The sequence below is a fragment of the Myiozetetes cayanensis genome, unplaced genomic scaffold (assembly GCF_022539395.1).
Source record: "Myiozetetes cayanensis isolate MyiCay16 unplaced genomic scaffold, myiCay2020 scf6-25, whole genome shotgun sequence".
In the NCBI taxonomy this organism is placed as follows: domain Eukaryota; kingdom Metazoa; phylum Chordata; class Aves; order Passeriformes; family Tyrannidae; genus Myiozetetes; species Myiozetetes cayanensis.
The window spans coordinates 17,069,981-17,096,097 of NW_026087853.1; positions in this window are offsets into that span (position 1 = coordinate 17,069,981).

Here is a 26,117-nt window from a genome sequence, read left to right on the forward strand (position 1 = left end):
CCCAGAATAACTACCTGGAGATGGACCAACTATTATCTCATCAGAAGTTAATGCAACTATATTTAAAATTAAAAGCCAGAAACAACAACAGACGGAAGGAATGCAGTCAGCAGCAGAAAAATCATTGCTGTTTAACTGTAATTTTGATCCTGAACCTTTCCCTAGGGTCCTCTTCCATCTTACACTGCATCAGCCAGTTGGCTCACATACTGCCCTGCACACGATGAAGATAAGCTGCACATGCTGCTCTGTGTATTTAACACACAGTGGGCCACACTGCATGGCTCTTTGGAGAGCTTGGAGTTAGTCTGTGAACTTTGTATCTCTCCCTCACTGTTTTAGGTTTCCCTGGCCATGCTTTCAACACCCTTCATGCTGTTTGATTTCAAACAGAATCTCTCCGGAATGGAGAAAGCTGAGAGTAATTTTCTTAGAGTAATTTTCTTAATTATTATAAAAGGAGCCTTAACATAATTATTTAGTCCTTGCAAATTTGACTCTTATTAAATGGAAGGGAAAATGAAATGGTTGTTGTTTCATTGTTTTCTAAAGAGAAAAAGATCTTCAGGAAAATGGTAATACCATTTAACAGACCACCTCATAAGTAAAGGAAAAGCTGACATTTGTACATACAGATCTCATTTTCCTCAAAGAAAAAACAGAACAATCACTTCTATGTTTTCCAAAATTGGAACATTACATGGTGGTGAAGGGAAGGAGATTAGCAGGGTGGGTTTTGTTTTGTTTTGTTTTGTTTTGTTTTGTTTGTTTGGGTGTTTTGTTTTTGTTTTGTTGTTGTTGTTGTTTTTCCAGAAAAAATTAAATTTGAAATACATTCAGTGGTATATAGATAGAGATACAGATGCATTAGGGGGGGTTGATTTTCGTGGTGTTCTTTTTTTTTTAAAAAAAACCCAAAACTTCAGACTCAAACAAAACTCCTTTTAGATTTTTAGATAGTTTTGGAAACCAATTCTAAAGATGTAACATACCTTGAGAGCTTTGGGGGTTTTTTCCATGTCTTTTCCAACACAAAGGATTAAAGATGAGAATTATCTGAAATTTGCCTAATTTGGGATAATGCCCAGGATTTGGACTGTGGAACCTGTGTGAAAGCAAATAAGCTCACAAAATTTCTTCCTCTTTTGAACTAGAAAATTAAAGGAAGAGTTTGTGAAAGTTTGTCTTTGACATTCATCTCACTTCTTGGCTTACTTCTGACTGACATTTGATTTGGAATGACACTTCCTCATCCCATTTATTCATAATTAGTCATCTCTTATGGGAAAAAAAAAGAAAGAAAATGGTGATTACATTAAAAGATAAGGAGAAAATGTGTTCACTTATAACACAAGAAAAGCTAAAATTAACTATAGATTTCATATGTCATTGTTGTTTATTAGAAACATTTAGAAAGAATGACTACTATTTTCTCTTGATACTCCAGAAAAATAAACTGTAGGCCTTGATAATAAAGACAAAAAGGTTCAAGAAACTAATAGCTAGAAATCTATTGCCCACTGAGAAGAAGATAGACTGACAAATGCACTATGGAGGATAAAATAAAATTTATTAAAAGGTGAAAAGATGATAAAAAATAAGGAACATGCAGGAATTACACTAACATGAAGGATAAATTGGCAGAACAGGATTCAATCCACAGTCTGAATCTGTACTTCAGGTGGGGAGGAATAAAACCCCAGTGTAGTTATCTTTTAAGTTCTGGCTCTTGGTTACTCTTCCTGCCCACACATTTAGTCCATGGAGTAATTAGGGCTATGAGCAAGTGCAGATGAGGACAAAGGCATTTTTAGAGTTAATGGTAATATTTTCAAAAGTCTGTCTCAAGTATGTAAATGAAGATTTTAGATCCCCAAAAAAAGACAATCTGAGTTTGAAAACTTTGAGTTAGAGGTTTAATAAAAGATTAGCCTCAATATTAAAAAATGAATAAGCAACTAAAAGACTTAATGATGCATTTTTTCACCTGCCTTTTTCAGGATTTAAGCTGTATATATACTAAATTTGTAATGCAGAAACTGGAACATGCAGGCACACGCATATTTTTAATAACAAGGAATGTTAAATTGCTGCACTCTACAAGCTGGCACAGCCAACTCAAACCCCATTAGCAAAAATGTGTATTTAATTAACGTGGGAAAGAAGATTGTCAAACTTTTTTCTACCCCACTACAAACCAACACCAAAATTAAAACCATGCATGAATCCTAAAAGGAAATTGCCTGTTATAGTCAGTGTGTAGTATTAGCAAGAGTTTTTTGTCTTTGTTCTTTTTTTACAGAGATCACTTTAAATGTGTAATGTATGTTTCTCTACTTTTGGCATAGATCTAAGCTTGGTAATGATGAATTTTCCTGGAAGACAAATACTTGGTTAGATCAGATCATGAAAATAAGGTCTTTTGGACTGAGGTTTGCATGGAATTGTACTGGTATGTGTGTATTGACCCCAGGTTGAAAGAATGTTTCATTTCAACAATTTTAATGGAAACTGATAGTTTCTATTATTTTCAGAAGATTTTTTTTAAATTTTTTTTTTTTGCTTTAAAGGAGCTCAAGAGACATCATAATACTTTTGTCAGAGAGAAAATCAAGAATAGGGGAAAAGTGCAAGTGCTGTTTTAGCTTAAATAATATTTAACAGGATTAAATAAAAGTGCTAATGATGCAGGGGGTTTTACCCTGGTCTCTTCCCAGCACTAAGATTTCTTGACTTCACATGTCAAAGCAATTCACAGGAAAAAATAACTGTGAAGGCGCAAAACATAGTGTTTTCTTAAGGCACACACAACGTTGGCAAGAATAACTGTATTGCCAGTTCAGGGCTCTTAAAGAAAATATACCAGCAAATAGAAACATTTACACTGTAAAGAGATGGAGACTAAAGGTTCTGGTAGAGGATTAGGATGTGAGGTTGATCAGTTCCAAGATAAGTGGAATTATTTTATGAACTGTCTTGAATTCAGTATGAATCCTTTAGTCTTCCTGCTTCTTCATTCTTTCTTGTAGAGATGCTGTACTAAAGAAATTTATAAATCTCACACTAACATTACCAATTAGGTGACCTAATGTAAAGAATAAAGTAAATCAATTTGTTTAGTCTCATTACGTTTACTTTTCAATGTACTTTTCAACAAGCTTCAGAATTCATGCGTATTTTAGTGGGAGGTGGGGCGGATGTCTTAAAAAAATGATGCTGGAGTTTTGGAATAAATTTGGGTTTTGTGTGCACATATATAATGAAAGTTTCTGACTTATACAACACAATAAACTTGAACAGTTTATCCATTATTGAGGTGCTACTAAACAAGAGACTTTTCAGCGTTTATAGACACTACCTTATAAATACTTTTGGACTTCCTCTTGCATGCCACTTTTCTCACTCATGCCTGTACAGGTGAGCTTGTGGATAACCAAACCGAATCCTCACTGAATGCCGTGGCATAGGTGCATGACTGTGTAAGAATACTGTATGCCCAAGCCTCAGTTAAAAACAAACCAACCAACCAACCAACAAACCACAAAATACAACTTAAAACCAAAAACAAACAAAAAACCCAACAAAACAAACAAAAAAAAAACCCAACCAAACTTATAAACACTTGTAGAAATTTCTTATCTTTTGTAACTGGTATATTTTGTAACTTGTTGCATACTGGAGGTCTTGCTGTCTATCCTCAAATTTATAGAGGTATGCAGGTATATTTGGCCTGCATGGCAAGGTTTTGGAAGGCTTCTGTGAGAAGCTGCTAGAAGCTTCCCCCATGTCCAAAAAAGCCAAATCCATCTGGCTCCAAGACAAACCCGCTGCTGGCCAAGGCAGAGACAATTAGTGACAATGGTATCACCTCTGGGATAACATGTTTAAGAAGGGTAAAAAGCCTTGCACAATTTCAGTGGTAGACAGGACTAAGCATGTGTGAGAGAAACAACTCTGCAGACAATATAAGTGAAGAAAGAGGGTGAAGAAGTCCTCCAGGAGCCAGAGCAGAGGTTCTGCTGCAGCCTATGTTGAAGACCGTGGTGAGGCATCTGTGATCCTGCAGCCCATGGAGGTCTATGCTGGAGCAGAGGCTCACTTACAGTCTGTGGAGACCACCACACTGGAGTAGGTGGATGGGCCTGAAGGAGTCTGTGACCCTATGGCAAGCCTGTGCTGGAGCAGGCTCCTGGAAGGACCTATAGTCCTGTGGAAAGAGGAGTTCATGCTGGAGCAGGTTTTCTGGCAGGATTTGTGGTCCATGGGGGACTCACACTAGAGCAGCCTGTTCCTGAAGGACCCTGTGGAAGGAACCCTTGCCTGAGCAATGTAAGAACAAAAGACAGTCCTCCATGAAATTCTCCATGTGAGTCCTTCCCTTCCCTCCTTTCATGGAGGACTGTCTTTTGTGGGTTGGAACTCATGCTAGAGCAAGGGAAGAGTGTGAGGAGTCCTCCCCCTGAGGAGGAAGGGGTGGCAGAAATAATGTGTGATGAACTGAACACAAGCCCCCTTCCCCATCCCCTTACACTATTTCAGGGTAAGAATCAGGAGTGGAGTTGAGCCTGGAAATGAGGGAGAGGTGGTGTGAAGGTGTTTTTAAGTTTTGAGTTTGCTTCTCATTATCCTATTCTGATATGACTGGTAATAAATCCAACTAATATCCTGAAGTCAAGAGTTCTTTGCCTGTGATAGTGAGTGATAGATCCCTGTACCTATCTTGACCCAGAAGCCTTTTATAATATTTTCTCTGCCCCTGTTCAGCTGAGAAGGGATTCAGTAGAGTGGCTTGGTGGGCAACTGGTGTCCAGTTAGGGTCAACCCACCACACCAGGTGTGATAAAAATGTGCATCAAATATATAACTGTAACATTCTGTGCAGAAAGAGGGATTATAGGTAGCAACTTTTTCACTGAATCTAATATTACTCTGGATCTAGCAAAGAAGAAAGAGTTTCAGATAAAAAAAAATTATATTACTAATGTAAATAATTATTAAATTTAATATATTCTGTTTGCAAATGAAAATTGGTTTATCTACTGCTGTTTGCTCTGAGATATCTGCCATACAGCTTTCTATATGAAGAACCTTTTATGCAGTGTTGGCTAGACATAAACTTCTTTTTTTGTTTTTAGAATAAGTCTTTACCTCCTTACATTCCAAAGTTATGATCCATATTCCAAGTACCTTATCATAAGGATAACACTTATAGCAGCACAAGCAATACCATCCTCTTGGGCTGCTCTAGGGGCTGAACCTGCTGTGAGTCTGAGGCAGAATACCATGACAAGGGAAAACTGCGAAAGACAGCAACACTGGCTTCTACCTAAACGAGCTCAGCTCACACACTTGGTACTTTTAGACAAAGGAAATCTAATTAAATAAGGAACTATGAGCTGAATTAACTGAAGAGTAAGTTAATTTTATTTCTAGAAGTAATGATAATTGTTGAAATTTTATGTGGACAAATACAGGTGCCTTGTATACAAGGATAATACCATTTCTTGGTGTCTGTATGAGTTCTGTGAAATTATTTTTCACAGAAATAATATTCCTAATGCTAATTTCAGATAAATTTTCCACTAGTTTTACTTACTTGAATAGATTTATGATAATGGATAACCGTCTGAGGGAATAGGGTTATTATTTTTCATAATATTTCACTGGTTTTAGGTGACTGAGGCAAGGAGGTTAGGAAAATGAAAACTGAAGTATGACACTTCTGCATGATAGCATGTTTGTGGTATAATTAACAATCCTGAAAATGTCTTTTTTTGCAAAAGCAATGAGATGTTTTTCTTAAAGATTCTCTTTTGAATCCTACAACAAAATGCATTTCACATTTCTTTTTATATTCCTTGGGATAGAAATGAAAGATAAAAATTAGGATTTCTAAATGTCCAGAATACCAGAAAGACTACAAAAGGGAAAAACAAAAAAAAGCCTAACATGAGTTAAAAGGTGGAGATTTTAAGTTTGTCTCATGACCTTCTGAGGAATAATCCTTGTATTTTCAATCCTTCATGTTGGAAATATTTTCCTCTGCCAGAATAATTAATAGCAAACATTATAATCAAAGATCAGTTATTTCCCTCAGAAACAACACAAGGTATGTTATTTCCCTTCATAAAATGTCAGGAAATGTTATCACATTACTGAAAAGAGTTACTAGGAGTTCTGTCACCTCATCTAACATTACAGACAATTCTTTTTACAATAAACAAATTGAGTAAAATCAGATGCCCACTAAAGCATTAATAATGCTATAAAATGTTATTTAATTTGGACTTTTTCCAGCTCTGTATAATGAGATTTGTTACTTGTGGATTAACAGGATGGGCAATTAGTCTACTCTTTAGTGTAATCAATCCTTCCTATCCATCTGCCCCAGTCATAAAAGTTCCTTAAGATCTATTTCATTTCAGCAGATTATTGTTTTCCCTCATTTAAAGGCATGCTTTGAAGACTAATTTTGTTCTGTTTGCTCACTTTCTGCTGTCCTCCTTGCATCTCTGGGGAAGTAGGAGCACAAGGTGTGGGAGTAACTATGATTCCCTCAAGGTCTTAGCTGCTTAATTGCCACTTTGAGGCTGTCACACCACGTATCTGTTGAATATCCTTTCCTGAGTAACCTAAAAGTAACTATATTAGTTCATGGTACCATGTAAGTAGTTCATGTACTGTACTTTCGTGGTACAGTCACAGCTGCTTCTGATCCTGACACCCAGTTTTCACCAGTCTGTCAATGAAAATCCCTCATGGCAGTAGTTCTTCTGGAAATTATCCAAATTGTCTGCCAATTAGAAAATAAAGCAATTGTGATAGTGTGACCAGAGAATTAGCCTCCCACGTGAGGTATCCCAACTCCCAGAAACTTGCTGCTTACATTGCAATTATTGTGAGTGTGATACTCTTATCAGTGGCTGCTGACACTGGCCCTAAGAATTTTTTTTTGCAAGGGAGACACACTGCTGGATCCCTACTGAAGTTTCCCTTATCATAATGGCATATAGCCTTGCAGGTGCAGCCAGACCACAGGTGGAGCCATGTAGCTCTTCCACCCTTCTGAGTATGTAAACTGTAGAAAAAGGAACAGAATTTTCATCTTGAACTTCACTATCAGTAGACTGGTTTGCATTTCCTGAATTACACGGGGAATATTTGCTCTTCAAATAACACTTCCCTGGAGTCTATAATCATGAATAAGTCTGAATTATGCCTCTAAGATCATCTTTGGAGAGCCTTAGTGACCCAGAGCTCCTGACACTACTACCACGACAGGCAAGGGAAGTTGGGGTACTCTGCCTTAGGGGTCCTAAATCATAACTGACACATTTTAAAATACAAATATTCTTTCTGGCTTCAAATTTATTTTCCCTATATGAGTTAGAAAAATTGATGAGTGGTTGTTCAGGAAGTTTCATCTATGACTTGATTAAGAAAACCTCCAAGCTCTTGCAAATGTGAAACTTCTTTAAGTCATCAAAATCTAAACAAATAAATGATTTAGACTCCCAGTCCTAGTGTATGAGATGCTCTACAGACAGTTTGACAAAATTAATTATTTAAAATCTCATAACAGGTAGATAACTTTGAGATAACTTTGTATGCTGCATTGTCAATACTCAGCTCAAAAAGAAACACTTGGAGACAGGCCTACAGGCTACAAGCTCCTGATAAGATCCTTTTTCTTACTAACTGTTCAACCATAATATCATATTTTAAAATAGATCTTTATAGTACATAATTAAACAAATACCATTGTTTTTCAATCAATATATATATAATTTTGAGTGCTTCTAATGCTATAAAACAGAAAAGGAAAAGAAACAATCAAACTTTGTTATAAAAAAGAATATCTGAAAAATTAAATACACTAATGGGCACATATTGGTAGGCATTAGCAAAAAGTAAATGGGAAATTAAGAAAAACACTCCAATGTAATGGTGCTTTTGTAAAATTAAATAAACAAACAGCAAATGTTACTTTGTGTCAGAGGAGTGAAAGTGCAGTATGTCAGTCATCTAAGACATATAACGATCTCTACTCAGAAGAAGAGAGGCCTCATTACAACATTGTTTCCAATATCATATGTATATATGAAGAATAAAAAAATCCCAAAGAGCAGTTTAAGAATTTAGAATACATGATCTCTTAGGAAAGAAAAATTAAAAAGAAAAACAAAATTACCAGGCATGTATTAGCTTAGTCTAGAAAGAAACACACTGAGGTATGCTTGAAACAGTAATATGTTGTAAAAAAGACAGTAGTCAGTCATTATCCATGTCTGTCACAGTAGGTCAAAACCAAAATTAATAACTTGTATTAAGAAAGCCAAACCATATATGAAGAGAGCTCTCACTTTCACCTTAGCTAAACACTAACAGAGGACTGTCAGATCTTGACACTGGGGTCTTTAAAAGCAGGACAGATAAAATGTGGCCAAAAGGTATCGTAGAAATAACTGATTCTACCTCAGATAAGGGGAGTGGCGTTTCTGGCAGCACAGGATCCTTTCATTGTAATATTTTTATGATACTAAAGATAAGATTTAATATTATTATTGCATAACATCTAATCTTGAGCACTGGAATGGAGTCTTGCAAAGAATGTTGAATAAGGTTCTTGGCAGACATATGTATGCAGGAAATTTTTTTTTTTCTATTTCAGGAAGAAAAGAAAAAATCACAGAATTATTAATTAGGAGGCAATATATTTTCAGGCATTCTAATCTGGAGGATAGGAAGCTCTACAAGACATCACTTTATTTTGAAAGTTGAAGGGAAACAAAAAGAACTCTCAGTAAAAAAACAAAACAAACCAGAAACCAAAACAAAAACACACAAAAAACAAATAAGCAAACACACACAGAGAAAACATATGGATGCTTCTGAAAAACCCACTAACCTTCCTTCCTAGAATGTTACTTTAGAGTGTTAAAGAAAAGAAAATTTCTATTTTATATTTCTGTCTGGTTGACATGAGACTTTCTATCTCATATCTCACATCTGCCAAGACTGACTTTTAGGAATTTGCAGCATAGAGCATTTTGTAAAAATGTGGACTCCACATGTACAGTGGAGAAGTACAAGCAGGGATTTTACTTCCCTGACTCTTCCACATTAAGAATCTCTGGTATTCTTCCAGCTATCTGTCCTCCTTCATACATAATGTCACTTTTAATACTGAAGGAGCTGAAAAAAGACAGCTGCTGTTGAGAAGTGAGGTACCCTTAATGCTACATTCACTGTTGCCACCAGTGGAGTTTAAGGAATTACTTTTCCAGTGATAAATTTTTACTTGACCCTGTATTGTTGGTATGGTGGAAAAATATATTCTAAGAGTACTCACATTTCACCTCTCCACTTTCAGTATCCCTTACCATTATTCTGATGATGAAATTTGTTTTGGCTACTCCATGTTGTGGTTGCTCTTGATCTGGCAGCTGGGTGGAATTCCTTCTGGTGAGGTGTCCATCTCATCACTGCTGCACTCCAGACTTCAAGTGAGTTGTGTGATGTGTTATGAAATGACACATTAGAGTTCCCCAAACACTTGTAGTTGTAAAGCTCCAGGCTATGTGTAAATCAATTGTGTTACTCAGACTACTGATGCTAATGCATTACTATCACATATGAAATGTGTGACGAGAATTTGAAAAACTTAAATAGAACCATTCAGCTCCTTCTGCCTGTCTAATGATAATAACTGTAATATGGAGACAGCATTCATCTGCCTCATGATTAGAACAGAGGAATAGTGATGGGATTTTTTTTTTTTTAGTTTTGCTTGTCACTTAGACATTTATTTGAAGTGTGTCTTGAACACTTTGATGAACTTGTTTTCAGATTCCTTCTACTGATACGAGAAACTGACTTGGTTATAAAGATAGGTTTCATTTAGTAAACTCTAACCAATAAGAAACTTTTGAGTCTAGACTTTTAGTTTATCTTAATTTATTCTAAAACAAAGGACATTTACAAAATTTGAGGTCCAAAAATTAGAGACCTTTGTGTCTATGGATTTGATTCAAGCCAATTTATAATTTTACCTATTATTAAAGTGTCCAGAAATATAATCTATACTATACTGAACGCTTACAATACAACTTCATAATCTTCATCATGTTAAGGTATTTCCTTTCCTTTTTCTATCATTTCTCTGTCCTGCAGTTGCTCTGGAGGTGAAGCTCTTGTCAGTATTATCCAGAGATTCAAAATATACCTACCAAATATTTATACATGTAGGAACAACAGAAATTATGCATGCATATAGTTTTCAGAAGGATCAGTGAGCTGTATCCACACACAAATATCTTGTGTATCCTGAGATTTGTTCACATCTAAATCCAGTAAATACAAGTGATGAAAGGCAGTGGAACCAAACAGTACCCTGAAAAATAATTTGCAAAGGTTCAAAATCAAGATTACCAATTTTTTCATATGTTGTGAAGCTAACTGTCTTAACCCTATGCCAGATGAACATAACTCTACTGCTTTTAAGCCAGACCTGCCCTGCTTGAGGTCAGTAATAAGAACTACCAGTCACTGGGCTACACTAAAATAGCTAAAATCTGCATCTGATATCAAAGGGGTTTTAATTTAAGTATATATATCTATTTTAAGGACTCTTGCTGAATATGTCCTGCATCAAGTGACAGGTTATGGAATCAGCATTCCACACAAAATGATATATGACACACTTTAAGAAAAATAATATTTCGAAATAGAGAAAAAAAAATCTTAGGGGTAAGGTGGGATTTTCAAAAGCATGAAGTATAGGTCTCTGATTGCCCTGAAATCAATAATGACACACCCAGTGACTTCAACAGGAGCAGATCAAGTACTGTGAAACTCACATTTTAAACTCCTACTCATAAGTAATTTTTATATATCTGTGAATATAGAAATATTATATGATAATGAATATTCATTTACTTCAGAATTTTCTTAGTTTTATTTGAAAAGTATATGAGTACATTTCACTACAAAAATGTGTGCTGCATCCAATCTATTTGCCTGATGCTTATACCACCAGTCCCTAGTTGAACTGGTAGCCAAATAGATAACTAAAGCTTTTCAAGTTGCTGAGGTGCTTTTTAATAGATTCCACTTGAATAATGCACTTTTAATAAAATGTTTCTAGTTTAAAAATGCTCTAAAATCTTTTAGGAGTAAATATTGTTGAACTATACAGTCATTTTCTTATGCAGACAGGCAGACAGGTATGCTTACATATCCTCCCTGACAAAACTATAATGAACTTTCAAGTGCAAAAAAACACACTCAGAGAAGCAATTATAAAAGGGCTGCCATAAAATACATAATCAAACACTACCGATGAGGCCATGTAGATCTGTGTAGTTTCAGCTGCATCACCCGCAGCATAGACAATTGTCTAAAGGATTCTTATTGACATAGCTGGCAGATCAGCATTAATAATAATACCTTCTACAGTTTTATTGTTCAAAATCTGTTACTTATACATGATATGAACATGAGACACAGCCCCTGAGAATTCAGCTTTCATTATATTGTATGGCACTCTGAGATTTAACAGCACAAAATAGGACAAAATGCAGTTTAGATTTGACGTGAGGTGACTTGGAAGTATGACCAGAAGAATCAGTTTGCTTTTCAGGAAGAAAAGTGAATGATGCAGGTGATGCCTTCTGACTTCATGCAACAAATCTGATGCAAAAATGTATTGCACATACTATCCAAGATGCCTGTGTAATAAATTTACACTATATCAAGTTAATTAACACTTGTGAGAATAATTTATTTTATCAGTTGAAAGACGGAAATAAATTAGCAGGAGGACAAACCATCGTAACACTGGTTTATGCCTTTGGAATATGGGTCACAAAACCAATCACATCGTGGGTAGAGAAAATTACGATCATAAATAATAATCTGTTCAATGCCCCTCACTCAGGAAATATGGAAGTCTCAGAGAAAGTCAATAGATTAATTGAGTTTGAACAAAACAGGGTGAAATTTCAACAGAAAACTGCAGTCAGAATTAGACAGGACCTAATTGTAAGGCTTTAATGGGAATATGAATCTGATTAACTACAGTGTAACAAATATTAAACACAAAGAGTCAACTATAATTGCCTTTTGAAACTTTTTTTCTGATTGGGAAGTTAGAGAGCAAACAAGGAGAAATTGAATAGAAAGAATAAAAGAATGAGAGAAATCAGAACAAAAGAATTATTCCATTGGTATAGACTAACATTGCACCTGTCCTATCACTAAAGAATGGATAGGACAACTTTTTTTTCTCAGATCTAATTTTGATGTGCAGAAGACCATCACCACACAGCAAACGAGGACTGTTAAAAGTTGATGAATAAGTGCATAGGCAAGCTTTAGGACTAGTTAGGCATGCAGTTTGGTCAACACTCTGTAAAGTAATCAGCTTCTACTGAAGAAGTATCTAGAACTGTGTCATCTGTAGGAGTCTCTCACAAGGTATCTGAAAATAAGCTGCTGCTGCTGTAATCTAATATCAAAGGATGTTTGGGTCTGTTGTCTAGCTCTGTGTCATGATACAGGAATACAGCTCCTCCTGACAGAACAATTGACATTACTTTTTCATCTCAGCCCTACTTTTTAGTTAAATAATAAATTCAGTTAGAATAATATTTTCAATATCTCTGTATATTCCCATAAAGGATTTTTCTCAACATGGTGGCACACTAAAAAGTTTCCACTTGTATAAATCCACTACAACTATATCAAAACATGGATTTTATTTTATGGTTAATTATAATACATATCAATTTTAAAAAACCCACCATATACAAACTCATATTCATTAGATTAGACTTAATCACACCAATATAAAATTTGACATATAATCATACCAACTTACCCTTCTATTTTCACATTTTAATAAATGAAACTCCATATCCATAGAAAATTGAAAATGAGAAGACAGAGAACATCTATGTTCAACTAGAACCACAACAAATGATTTGATATTTAGTAGCTTATTTTTGTATTAATAGTGGACTAAGTATTTTAGTACTGTACTCTCTTGTTAATATGATGCAATGATAACGTAAGAAAACTTTCACTCCATGTATTATTTTTATAAAATTAGGCAACATTTTAAACAATAAAATCTGGTAGTAATAGGAGTAGTTATGCTTTTATATATGTTTTTCCACACATTTCAAATTGAATCATAATCACATTTTTTTATATGAGACTACTTTTTAAAGTCTTGTTCAAAATTTTTGTAGAGTTGTTTACCATCATATGGCTGCTGTGTTTCATTGACAGATGAGGTAATTCCTGTTTATCAGTTTGGTAAACATTTTGCGAAAAAGAGTGTTGATAAAGATACTATTGATATACTTAGTTTGAAAGGCCATGTAATGCAGCTTCATAAAGTCATATAAATCTGAGGTGAATAGCTATTAGGTCATCTGGTTTAGTTCAGCCACAAATAACTCAAATGAGTTTTGCATTATTTGTATCTGGCCCTCTGGGAAATTTTTCTGCAGACATAAATTTCAATTATAGAAATTGTATCCTGATACTCAAACTAAATTTTCCTTCACTCAATTTCACTTCACTCTCCCCTCTCGTTTTCAGGTCTAACCAAGGTTGCTAATGTTCTCTTATAAAATAATAAACCCTTAATTACTTTTTTTTCTTTTTATTACAGAAAGACAAAGGTAAGATCTGAGCCCTTCTTAGTAAGGATGAAAAATGAAGAGAAAGCGATATAAGCAATGCACCAAAGACCTCAGCAACTGTTCTGAAAAGAGGCAATAAACTATCATGAAACACTGAGCAAACAGACTGCAGTTAGGCAACGTTAAAAGCAAGGGATTACAGTTAAATTTTGTTGAGTCAGTGACAGTAATCTGAAGGGCAAATATACTCCCACCAAACTGTCCTTCATCAACATGTCACTGACTACTAGACCTTGATCTGTATTTCCAGAAGCCAGCTATGAAGAAGAAATTAGAATATGAGGAATGAGAAGTTATCCCTTTTTTTTTTTTTCTATTCTCCTATCATTGTTTAACAAGTCTACTTGCAGCTAAAGAATTTTTCCATGCTTCTTAGGTGATTTTCCATGCATCTATCATGACTTTCTAACTTAACTTCAGCTTAACTTCTTACTTAATTCAGTTATGTAGTGCCCTTGAGGTCAATGGTCATATTTTGAAAAGAGCTCAGGTCTCACAGGCATCAATATGAATTCTCTAGACTTTTTAAAGTACTCATAGAGACAAAGTTTGCAATGATCTTCAGTGGAACTCAAAGTTTTTGGTAGCCATGTCTTAACTACGACTTTTAAATTACTTTCTTCTATACACTAACTATTCAGAGTATTTTCTGTTTCTGAAATTTTGTGGTTTTATATATATATATATATATATATATACTTGCAACATCACAAAATTAGTCTTGAACTGTGTGTTTTATTTCCTTTTTCAATTATGATATTAGTGTACTAAACAAAATCTGACTCTAAATGGAGTTTTTAGTCTTTCTTAACTTTAAGCACTACTACGTACTCTTTACTTTTGGCTATAATGTTGTGGCTCATGTTGAATTCAAGGCTAAAACAGCTCTATCTAGCTGGCTTCAAGCTCTTTTTAAATTCAGTGAATTTAAACTATTACAGTTTCCTAAATATCCTTTTTTCCATAATGCTAAGCATGTCTTAAATTAGTATTTATAATAGTCACCCAAAAGGAAGCATCAAGACCTGGAAAAGAAAAAATACATCCCAGGATACACTTGCTTCTAATGATGTTACTTTATATCAAATAAAGGAATTTGATAAGACTGGATCCAGATCCTGACATATTTCATTTGTTCCACATGATTATTTGCACAATATTTCTTTTTAAAATAAGTTGTGGCTAAGTATAATTTAGGAAACAGAGGCAGTTGCTTTTAGATTTAAAGGAATTAAGCACTTGGCTGTTAAATTTCAGTGCCTGCTCACTATGAACTCTTTTCTGACTTGTCAATATATTATTCTAAGGGCTTTTCCTTCAGACAAGTGATTTTAGGAAACAAAGCAACAAAATACTAAACAACCCTTATCAAGTTTGGGTATTGAAAGGGCTTGAATTCAGATAGTTCAGACTCAGTGAATCCAAAGATTTGCTGTGATGTTACACTGCAACAAACCACAGCAACTTCATGAGTTAAATGTCACTAAGTACTTACAAGGAATGTTGGTTTTATTCCTAAACCTCAAATCAAAATGCGCAGGGGTCCCACAGACATTAGTATTTGTTGTCTACCCAATCCTCTCTGCAACACAGAGGTCAAAACAGGGTTGTTCTGGGGAACATGTCAGGAAGAAAACTGTGTTTACAGATCCAGATTCTTCAGAATTGTATTTGTCCATGACAGATTCTCCAAGTCTCTATAATAGGGGGAGGAAATTTAGTGTAATTTCTCATGGTTCACCTGCTTAATTCAAAGTTTTTTCACTTTTAAAATGATAAAAAAATTATCCTAGCATCTTGTGTAACATGTTGGTACAGTACTTACCAAGTTGTAGTGCAGCTCAGATGACTAAGGTTACCAGTTTACAGTCTTCCTATTGAAAAATCCTTGTTTGCTTGAGTCTAGGCCTTGATCCATGCCTGTATTAAAACCTATGTCCAGATTGCTTACATACAAATAGATTTTGTGTTATTTGAGCTAAGAAACCACAGATGGTGAGAAAATGAAGAAAGCCAAATCATTCCCTTGAACACTTTTGTAAAAGAACTTAGGATGCTGTATGGCTTTCTAAACACAGCTGATCATTGACCATATATATTTTTGCAGACAGATCTTCAAAAGACTGAAAGTATATATGCTGTCACATTATAATACAACCCTGTAAACTAGCTAAATCCTGTAAACTAGTTAAATAACATTATCATATTTTTTTATTTTTTTTTTAGCTGAAGAAACTGAGATAGTAATAAGCAGCTTATGGGCTCATGTTTTTGTTTAAAAAAGTCACAGAGATCATATTGCAGAGCATGTGGACATTGTGCCCATGTTCTGTTTATTAGATGGGGTATGGGTTTAAAATCACCATGAAAGTAACATTTCTCCCATCATTGACAGATTTTCCCTAGCTTGGTGCATGTGAATCCAAACAAGTTCTCAAAATCAAAATCAAAGTGTGTATGAGAAGCAAAAAACATCTGACAAATGAATTCTACTGTGTATTTATTTGACCTTGGTAATATCTCTGGCCACTTAAGTGTCTAAAACTTCAGGGCAAAAGTAATGTGCCTTGACTGGTTATAGCTATGTATGTATAAAGGGTTAGCTTAGAAATTTAACAAATTGTATCAATCCTTCATTGTGATGTTAAATAATAGAGCAGAATAGAATCAATACATATCAAGATATTATAATACACTTTTATAGTGAAATTGTTTATTTTTCTTCTAACAGGGACAATGTCATTTTGTCAAGACAGTCAAGAATCTGCAGAAGAATATATGAAGTGGAAAACCAGTTGAGGTAATGATGCTTTATTATTTTCCTCCTTCACCTAACCTAGTGTACCTACATGCAAGATTTGTCTGCATCATTTAGCATTGCTCACATCCCTGGAAATCATGTGTAGTGACTTTGAACAGATACCCTCTAGTGGTTACATTTTCAATACAAAATGGATATCGTTTGCTCCTTGGAATTGAGTATTTATTTAAGAACTAAAGAGATGAAAAGAGCATTCCCTCTTTTCGTTTGTCGCTGTATCAGCAAAGGGAAATAACCTTGGGTTTCTCTAATCTCTGACAAGTTGATTGCATTCCCTCTTTTATCAATTCAAGTACAACATTGGGAGGCTTCATGGTCTCTTGGCCGTGTTTTGGACAGATATGAAAAATTTCATCTCCTGAAATAGATGTTCAATCACCTTTTGGCCTATTTTCAGTAAAAATACTTTTGTCTTCATTTCCTTCAATGTCAATGCAAAATGGATTGAATATAAATTATTGCAGAAATATTTTCTATAGTTGGAGCAAAGGGTTTGCATGCAGGGCACTGGATTTTGCTCCCATGTCTGACACTGAGCTTCACCTTTGACTAGACAGTTGCACATTGCAAGCCTCTATTTGAAATATGTATTATAATGATTGCTTCACTTAAGCATTTAGCCAGGCATTAATTATGTATTTGTTAAATCTGTTAAGTTTGAGCAGACAGCAGTACGGATAAATCCACACTTCTGCCTGTAGCGCCTGTTCAGAAATGAGGCTTTATAAAGAAATGAAGTCAAGGACCTTTTTCAAGATAAACATATTCCTGAAATGCTCAGATGATCTTAGCTATCTCTGCTACATACGTAGGCAAGTTGATCCCTTTTCATCCTGGCTGACAGAAATTATTTCATCATTCAGTAGTACCTAAGAGATAAAAAAGAAGAAACCTTTTATCTTCAAGTAACATATTAAAAAATTTATCATATGTAAGCAAATAACCAAAGGGCATTGGAATGACCAATGCACTCCAATCCTCAATGTCCTGCGGGTACTGCAAGTTATCTTGATTAAAATAATTTTTCACTTATTTCAGTGGGCTACACGTACTATATAGATATTCACTTAAAGAAGTCTACATGTAACAATGGGTTACCTTGGGTATCTTGTTTGTATGTTAAAATAATGTGCAAACTCCAAATTTACAATTTCAGAGGATCCAGAGATATTGTCAGGCAGAGATTAGTTATTTGTCAGTTCTTAAATTTGGGGGAGAAGAAATAAAGATATGAGGCAATGTAAGGAAGGAAATTTTGTGATTGGAATGGAACCAAAAGTGTCAGTCAGACCTCTTTGTAAAGGGAAAATAACAAAAATGTGATGATTCAGCCTCTTTCCTGGAAAAGTGACCTAGAGTAGGTTATAGGTTAGGTATAGGCTAAGTAATAGCAAAACCAAAACAAATGAAACAAGCCAAAAAAACTGTGCTTCTTTCAAAAGTGCAATAACAATGGTTGGAATAATTATTTCGGAATTTTAGTATTGGTCATCCTCTTGATAGGTACATATGTTTATTTGACCTGTAACTTCATTCATTCTGCATAAGCTAGATGTACCTGTTTATTGTCAAATAAGTATAGTTACATAACAAACTGAGACCTGAGAAATCAAAAGGAATTAGTATTAATAAGATCTTTAGTGATTCTTTGTTATGTGATATTATGAGTAAAAAAAACCAAAGTCAATAAACAGATAAGCTCAATTCCACTTTGAAAATCCTCTATTCTTCTGCTCCAAAATAGTTCATAGATGCAAGATTTCAGGAAAAAAAGTAGAAGGCTGTGGTGATGCTGTGTGTATGTATACATATATATATAAAGTATAAAACAATTACACCAGGACAGATAAGTTTGCACTAGCAAACAAGAAAGACTAAGTATAATGAGCTTTGCATCTGTGCATTACAAAACTATATTTCCCACACTTCTACCTGATGTTAACATAACATGTACAAATAAGCAAGTGGCCATAGTTTAAGACTGGCCCATTTGGTTAAACTGTCTGTACTTTTTCTTCATCCATAGGAGCTACAATACTGTGGTAAGTACAAAATCAGATATATTTTCTGTCAAGGAGCGACCTCCATGAGAGATCTGAGTGTGGTCCAAGTTTTAGCCACCACAGATAAATTTGTCAGCAATTAAATTATCCTCAGTGGTAGAAAGTACTCTTCACTGTTTTACAGTTGCCTGAAGGATATTCTGCAAATTTCTATGTTCTGTATATCTCCAGCTTATTACAGTCTTTCATTTCATTCCTCATGTCCATCATGTTCTTGAAGAGCATCAATCAGCATGAAAACTATTTCCATTATAGCAGACCTGCCCTAGGTAAAATACTCCATTACAAAAGCTACTTCACATTAATTGTGCAATAAAGTGAGATTATTCTTCAAGTTTTTATGAAATGTTGGAGTTGGCCTCTGCTTTATGAGGTAGTGAAGAAGATATGTATAGAAGGATCAGAGAAAGTCATCATATGTCAACTTCACAAGCATTAAGCCAGCTACCATAAGCCATTATCAGTCCAGAAGCCATTTGATATGAGTATGTTGGTAAGCCTACCCTAATAAGACCTACTGAGAGGCTACAGACATGGTATGCAGCTTATACCCTTTCCACATATGAACTGAGACTTTTCTACAAAGGCTTAAAGGTATCCAAACAGACAAGACTAACACACAGAACCCTCACTTTGACAAACCTCTTCTCAGACCCATTCTATCCATGGGTCTCAGTCTCCCTCCTAATCCAACCCTAATGTTTTTGTGTGTGAAAATGTTGTCTCGGCCTGGTTTAGGTTTAGGATTAGAACTTGGGTTGAGAGAGAAAGGCAATAGCTCCAACTGGAGGTTTGGTAGAGCACAAAAGGGGATTCCAAAGGACATTTCCTTTTCTAGTCAACCCAAACCTTTGACATTCACTTTCCAACTCTGATCCAGTTGGAACTCTAGACTTTCTGTTGTTCTCAACTGTAACTCTTATCTCTAACCCAAACTTTAACTCTAGAGCTAAAGGTATAGCCATCTTTATTGGCTATTCCAGGCTTTTCGCACTTTGGACTGGAGGGGAGAGGGTGAATTTAGGGGACAGGTCTCTCTGTGATTTGGTGACAGTTGTTTGTCCCCATGCCCCACAAGGGAAGCCAAATCCATCACCCAAAATTTGGGATCTTGTTTCAGGGACTTAGCACCTGAATTGTGAATTCACTCTCTGATGAGACTGCACGATTCATTTCAGATAAGCCACCTGAATTACCTTCTTGCAACCACTGCTGGCATCCCTCACACTGAAAACCATGGCTGGGATTCAGAAGTGTGGCTTTAGAAAAGAAATATTCCCAGTTTCATTATGTACTCCCAGGCACCCACTTAGTAACAAGTTCTTTTATATAGTTAGACCTTAACTCTGTCAGGTATGATTTTAAGCTACATTTCTTCCTTTTTACTTTTTCTTTTTTTTTTTTTAAATATAAAAGCACATTTTAATCATTATTCCAAAATTATGACAAATTTTTCCTTGAAAAAAGTTAGTACATTCTTATATAAGTCTTTTAAATATGATTCATTTAACAACTGTGAAATAAAAACTCTGATTGGGTGGTTAAGTGTTGCTGTTATATGAGAAATATACTCACTCATTCTATTACTTAGACATGTGTGGAAAAAAACTTATAAAAAAATAATTAATTGCACACAATAAAGGTCAACATTAATAAAAATCAATATGTACATTATTAAGCCCACAGAGAAAATAATTAGTGATACTTTTAGGTATAATTATAATTAAATATACTAAAATGCATGAATAATGAATTTTATCTGAAAGATACACCAGATTCCTTGTACCTTATGACAGAAGAAAGGCCTTCAGAACCTGACGTGGCTACCTCACAATTTGAATTATGAGGTGATAAAGAAAAGTTACTTCATAAATTTTAGTCATTGTAGTTGCTCACCATGAATCCTTCAATGCTACGTGAAAATAATACTTTTTTTCCAGGGATATTATGAAGTTTCTATTAATCCCAGAAAGAATTATGAGATTTGGGAAACTTTTCAATTCTTTCCATTGATCTTTTTTCCAGCTTGTCATCATGAAAATGTTGCTAGAAGGCATTAATATGGTAATAGTATTGGAAATGACATAAGCATCTTTAGTACCTAACTTGTCTATTAAGGAACTTAGAATTGCTAATTATTACCTTTGTTAAAAATAATCTCCTTCTTTCCCTACTGTCTTAGAAATTTCAGGTCTACTTGCTCAATTTTTCACCATTTCTTTTACACTGTAATGGAAATGAGCTGTTGGCTGTATATGGATGACTTCACCTATTGTTGATTCTGAGTAAGAATCTCATACTCTTAATCTATGAGTAGTCCCAGAACTCAAAATATGATGACTGTAGGTATAGAAAAGATTTCCAAAGAAACATTATCCTGAAACACATTGGCCCTGATTCCTATTTACATAAAGGCCCCTTTACACATTCTGGCAGCAGAAAGGAACCCTGAAGTGTATTTAAATAAAATTTATGCCCAGTCTAAGATTTTTTTATGCTGCCAGAACTGTGTAAAAGAAAATCAGGTCCATTACATCTGAGGCGATTTTTTTTTTCTTTCAATTATTACACTTTATCTGAAAAGCCATTTCTTTGTATTTTTGTAACTTCTACATTGCCCTGTCCAAAGACATTGGTCAAAGCCAATGACAAAAATCTAGTCTTAAAAAGAAAACTAATTTGGGGAGTTAAACAAGGAAGGAAAGTTAGGATAACTCTGCTTAAATATAGTAAAAAATAGGTGCATTTTATGAAAAGTAATCAATTAAAATTCCTTTCTCATTTTTTCTTTTAATATTCTGAGAAGCTGTGTTGGGGTACGCTAAATATCAGAAAGGTTGATTTTGGATGTGGTTGCAAAATGGATCAACTGAAAGACAGCTTGTAGGAAACCAAATCTGTGGCCATTCTTCACCATAAAGCAGTTATAGCTCTTTTGCAATGATAAAATAAAATTCAGAAAGAATCTTGCTAATTACCTGGTGAAGGATGACTTCATTTCCTTGAAAAAAATGTATTATGGAGGTAAACTCTTTTAGATTTGTTGTGAAAGGACATGCTTGAAACTATGCTGAAAGGAGAAATCCAGTGAATTGCTTTCAAACTTGGGCTTTTAGAGTTAATTGCAGACAAATGATGACATTTCTGTTTGATTACAGGCAAGTCCCTGGGTAAGTTGCACAAAACTCAAATTCAAGTATTTGTATTGTCTCCTTGAATGTCCTTTCTCTAGATCTCTTACCTGCAGTTCTGGCCCTTGCCTTGCTCCATCTTAAATTTGTTTTCCCTTACTTTTATGCCAAGATTCCAATGGATTACAGCCTTTCCCTCTGCAGTAAAACCCTCTTGTTTTCATTCCCAGTGGAACATGAAGCCATGGAAAACACAAGATAGTTTACATCTTTAAGGAGAAATATTTTTTTCTTCTTAATTAATTTGTCACTAAATGCATTAGGTTCCAAGTCCATATTGTCCTGAAATTTCCCTGTTATTGTTTGAAATCTATAGGAACTGCAAGTTTTCAGTACTCCTTGGCAGCATTCTCATACTTTGGGATTACTTCAGTCAGCTCCACAAACCTTGGCAATAAAACAGGGGGTTCTGTTGGTAACAGATTTGTACCCCTCTTGGAAAGAACTCAAAACCCTGACTCTGTCCTCCCTCCCTTTTTATCCACTCTTCCTGTCTTAACTTTTGCTTTCCCCTTATCACTTATTATTCCTAAGACCCCATTAATGCACTACATAACTAACAGACAGTCTGTTCTGGCAAAACTTCTCTTGGGACAACTAGTTGCCCATAAACATCAATCAAATTTGGGCAAAAATTAAAATTTTCTCCAGTCACTGGAGTGGACAACATATTTTCCTGGATTCAGGTATATTGAAAGCAAGTGCCTGGGTTTTTTAACCTGTTGGTGTTCAGCTATTTGATCAAGCAGGGATGCAATAAAATTTATATCCTTAAATCCACTGTCCTACCTGGATTTTCTTCTGATGTTATTAGAGGTCTCACAGCACTGAGGGAAAAATAGGGGTTGCCAATTATCATGAAAAGAACATGAAAACTTTGCCTTTTTATATAAATGATTTTTATCTTCACAGACACAGACTCACTGAGAAAAATGCTGAAATGTCTTGGAAGAAAGCCAAATGGTCGTGTGAGGTGGAATAAAATGATTAATAGTCAGACCAAGAGCAAAATATTCAGATATAGTTGTAAAAAGGAGGTAGATTTAGATGAACATGTAAGTCAGAAATATCTAAAATATAGAGCCTTCTTCCTCTGTCACATAAGATTTTACTATGCTTTGCTTAATATGAGTCTATTTTTTTTTTCCTGCTCCCTTTGATCATTTGTACAAAATATTTTTTTACTCTGCTGGACCTCTACATATTTCTCTAGTTTCCTTGGACTGTGTTCCATTTTAATTACCAACTTGATAATAACTTAAAAGACTTTCAACATGTAATACATTTGTCACGAATGAGGGAATAGTTCTCAGATGCTGTCTAGAAATTCACAAGCCATATCCACCATTGCAATTCTCCCACTATCTAACATAACTGGTAAGGACCTATGATGCAGTGGCCGAGGTCCCTGGCTTCCTATGCTGTTTAAATGTGGTTTGCAAAGTCTCTGAAACTTAGTGAAATGTTTTAGGTAAGCTGGTACTGCTCTTATCATATTTTTTTTAGAAGTACAATATTCTGATAAACTTCATAACACTTTAGGTTTACTTTGAAATCATTCAGCAAAATGTTTAGCTTATTAAATATTACATAATCAGCGTCTGTGTACATAAAATTATGACAGATGGGTGGAAATAGTTTTCTTTACCATTGATCAGATGAAAAATTATCCCTAGGATACATAACCCTTTTTTCATTGCACTTCAGAATGCTTCTTCGAAAAATCTCATATTATTCTCACTTTGGCATGGGCAAAACTGAGGCACATATTAATACAATTCGTTGGTCTCTCAGTCCCTTCCGATCTTGAGAGATCTGCTCATTGGCACACTACTGAGCTAAACACACCTCAGAGCAGAATTGAGAGAGACAGCTAATAGATTCAGTCAAAGAAACATGAAGAAATGGTGAGACAATTGATTAACATGGTGGGTGATTTTCACTGATAGCATCTGCAAGAGTTTTGAAGTGTCTTGTAGGCATCACTGCGCAAAATAGTTTCAAGGGTGCTATAAGTGGGAACATACTGAAGAAATTTTATGAATCTTTATAGAGAATACTTTTTAAATATTAAGAAAGGATGAAAGAAACTAAATGAAAAGAGAAAAGAGAACACTGAACGTGGACCCAAGGTCACCCTGGGGGATAATTGTAAACCCAGAGAGGGTCGAGTTTGCAAATTCTCTCCATGCTACAAAATCATCAGGTCACATTGCAGTACTCTGCCTTGACATTCACACAAGAAAACAGAAATAACCAACAGACATGCCAGAGCAATGTTTAGATGATTAAGTATTTCTTCTGTTTTGATGACATAATAAATGCCACAGCTAATAGAGAATGAGCTATGGAAGTCTGAAAATATCAGCAGAGTGAGAATCAGGGTAGTGAAAACTGAATATGAACCTAAAGCAGACTGCTTATCTTCATAATTACTTATTAGTAGTAATTTGGCAGATATTAAAAAATAGAGCTTAAATCTTATTGTATTGTGTAACTGCATAACCTTAGGACTGCAAGCACTATATAAAGCAGGCAAACAAAAAAACACACCAAACCCACACAGAATCTTCAAAGGCACAGAGGTAAGTGGTATAACAGTTTCACCTTTCTTAGCAGGATAGGTGAACTCAACCAAAATCATAAAACAGTTTTGTCAGATTACCTTGTTAGTGTGCATTTGTTCTGATACTAAAATTAAACTGTAGTCACTTCAAGGTAATGGTTATTATTCCTTGAAGTGTGCATAAGGGACAGTAAGGCAAAATTTCTTCCTTGCCGCTAAAGGACAATAAAGACAGTATGAAAATATTTGGGCACACAAGACTTGACTTGTAAAGGTACAATAATAAGGATGTTACCTGAGCTAAACAGAATCAGACAGAGAGATGACATAGAAGTTTAGGCCCTAAGACCACTATTCTTTTGGCAGCTACATCTGGCTAGGTTTCTACATGCCAGTCTGCAAATGTAGGTAGCAGGTGCAAAGGGCGGGGGGGCTGAGAATTCATGCAAAAGGAGATGGATGAGGAGGGGTCTTCTGCATGGAGGATCAAGGATGCTAATCAGGCTCACTGTCCAAACTGCTAAAACTCTGACAAATTCAGAGGCCCTTTCAGCATGCTTTTGGAGACCTGAATGCTCATTACCTCCTACTACAAATTTTACTGGGGCAAAGATCTTTTGTGATGTTGAGCAGAACCAGAAATCAGATCCCTTATGACAATGTTTATATATTTCCTACAAGGCTCATTTCCCCTTGTAAAACGTATATCTCATTTTCCCTGATGTATGACATCACAGACATTCATAAACATCTTTATTTTACTATAGTCTCCAGGTGTAGTCATTCACCTGAGTCAATATATCTAACACAATTAATTGAAATAAATCTATAAATCTTGAACAGCTGCAGCTTTTGGAGAAAAAAAAATGCTTTATGGACACAGATCTATTGTCACCCCCTGCACAGTCACATTTTCGCCTGCACACATAAACACACAGACACTCATCATATATGACTCTGTACCCATTCTCAATAGCATTCATTCCACTTTAAACCACCTGTCAAAACAGCCATTTAATTAGGTTAAGCTGTCTGGCTTTGTGAAAAGGTTTTACTGTACTCTGTTGTCCTTGTTATAAAATTAATAATTTGACCAACTTCTGAGGGGACAGGTTTTTGCACTTGAGAACATCAAATTAAATCCACCTTTGCCAAACAGAATAATAATAATAATAATAAAAAAAAATTTGGTGTCTGAAACTTTGAAAGCAACACTTCATTTATAATCTTTTTCTAGTGCCAAACTACAAATTATGTAAAGAAATGGAACTGCAGCTGCAAAGAAGCCAAGACTGTAACATGGAGCACACACCACTCTTGCAGTTCTTGGGGCAGTTTCAAGACAACGAAGCTATCAAAGGACTCACACTGTACCTGAGCAACCTATTTGCTGTCCAGTTCACTGCCGAAGAGGGACAGTCTCTTCAGTTTACTGGGATCTCTTTTACACTGAAGTAAATCTTGTTCCTGTGACTATCAAGGTAACTTTGTGCTGGCCTTGTGAATCACAAGCTCCCTGAATACCAGCTTAGCTTAGAGCTGAAAATACTCTGGTGATACTGATCTGTCAGAATAACCTTTTTTGTCAAGTGACAACACTCAAACAAAATGAATGTCTAAGAAAAGGGAGAGTTGTCAGGCTGTGGCTACATCATGGTAACTTCTAAGGAACACAGGTTCCTGCCTGCAGAGGTAGGCTGCTTTCAGTGGGAGTAAAAGTGTCCAGATTTCCATGTCATTGATTCTATCTTGATCTGCCTAGTT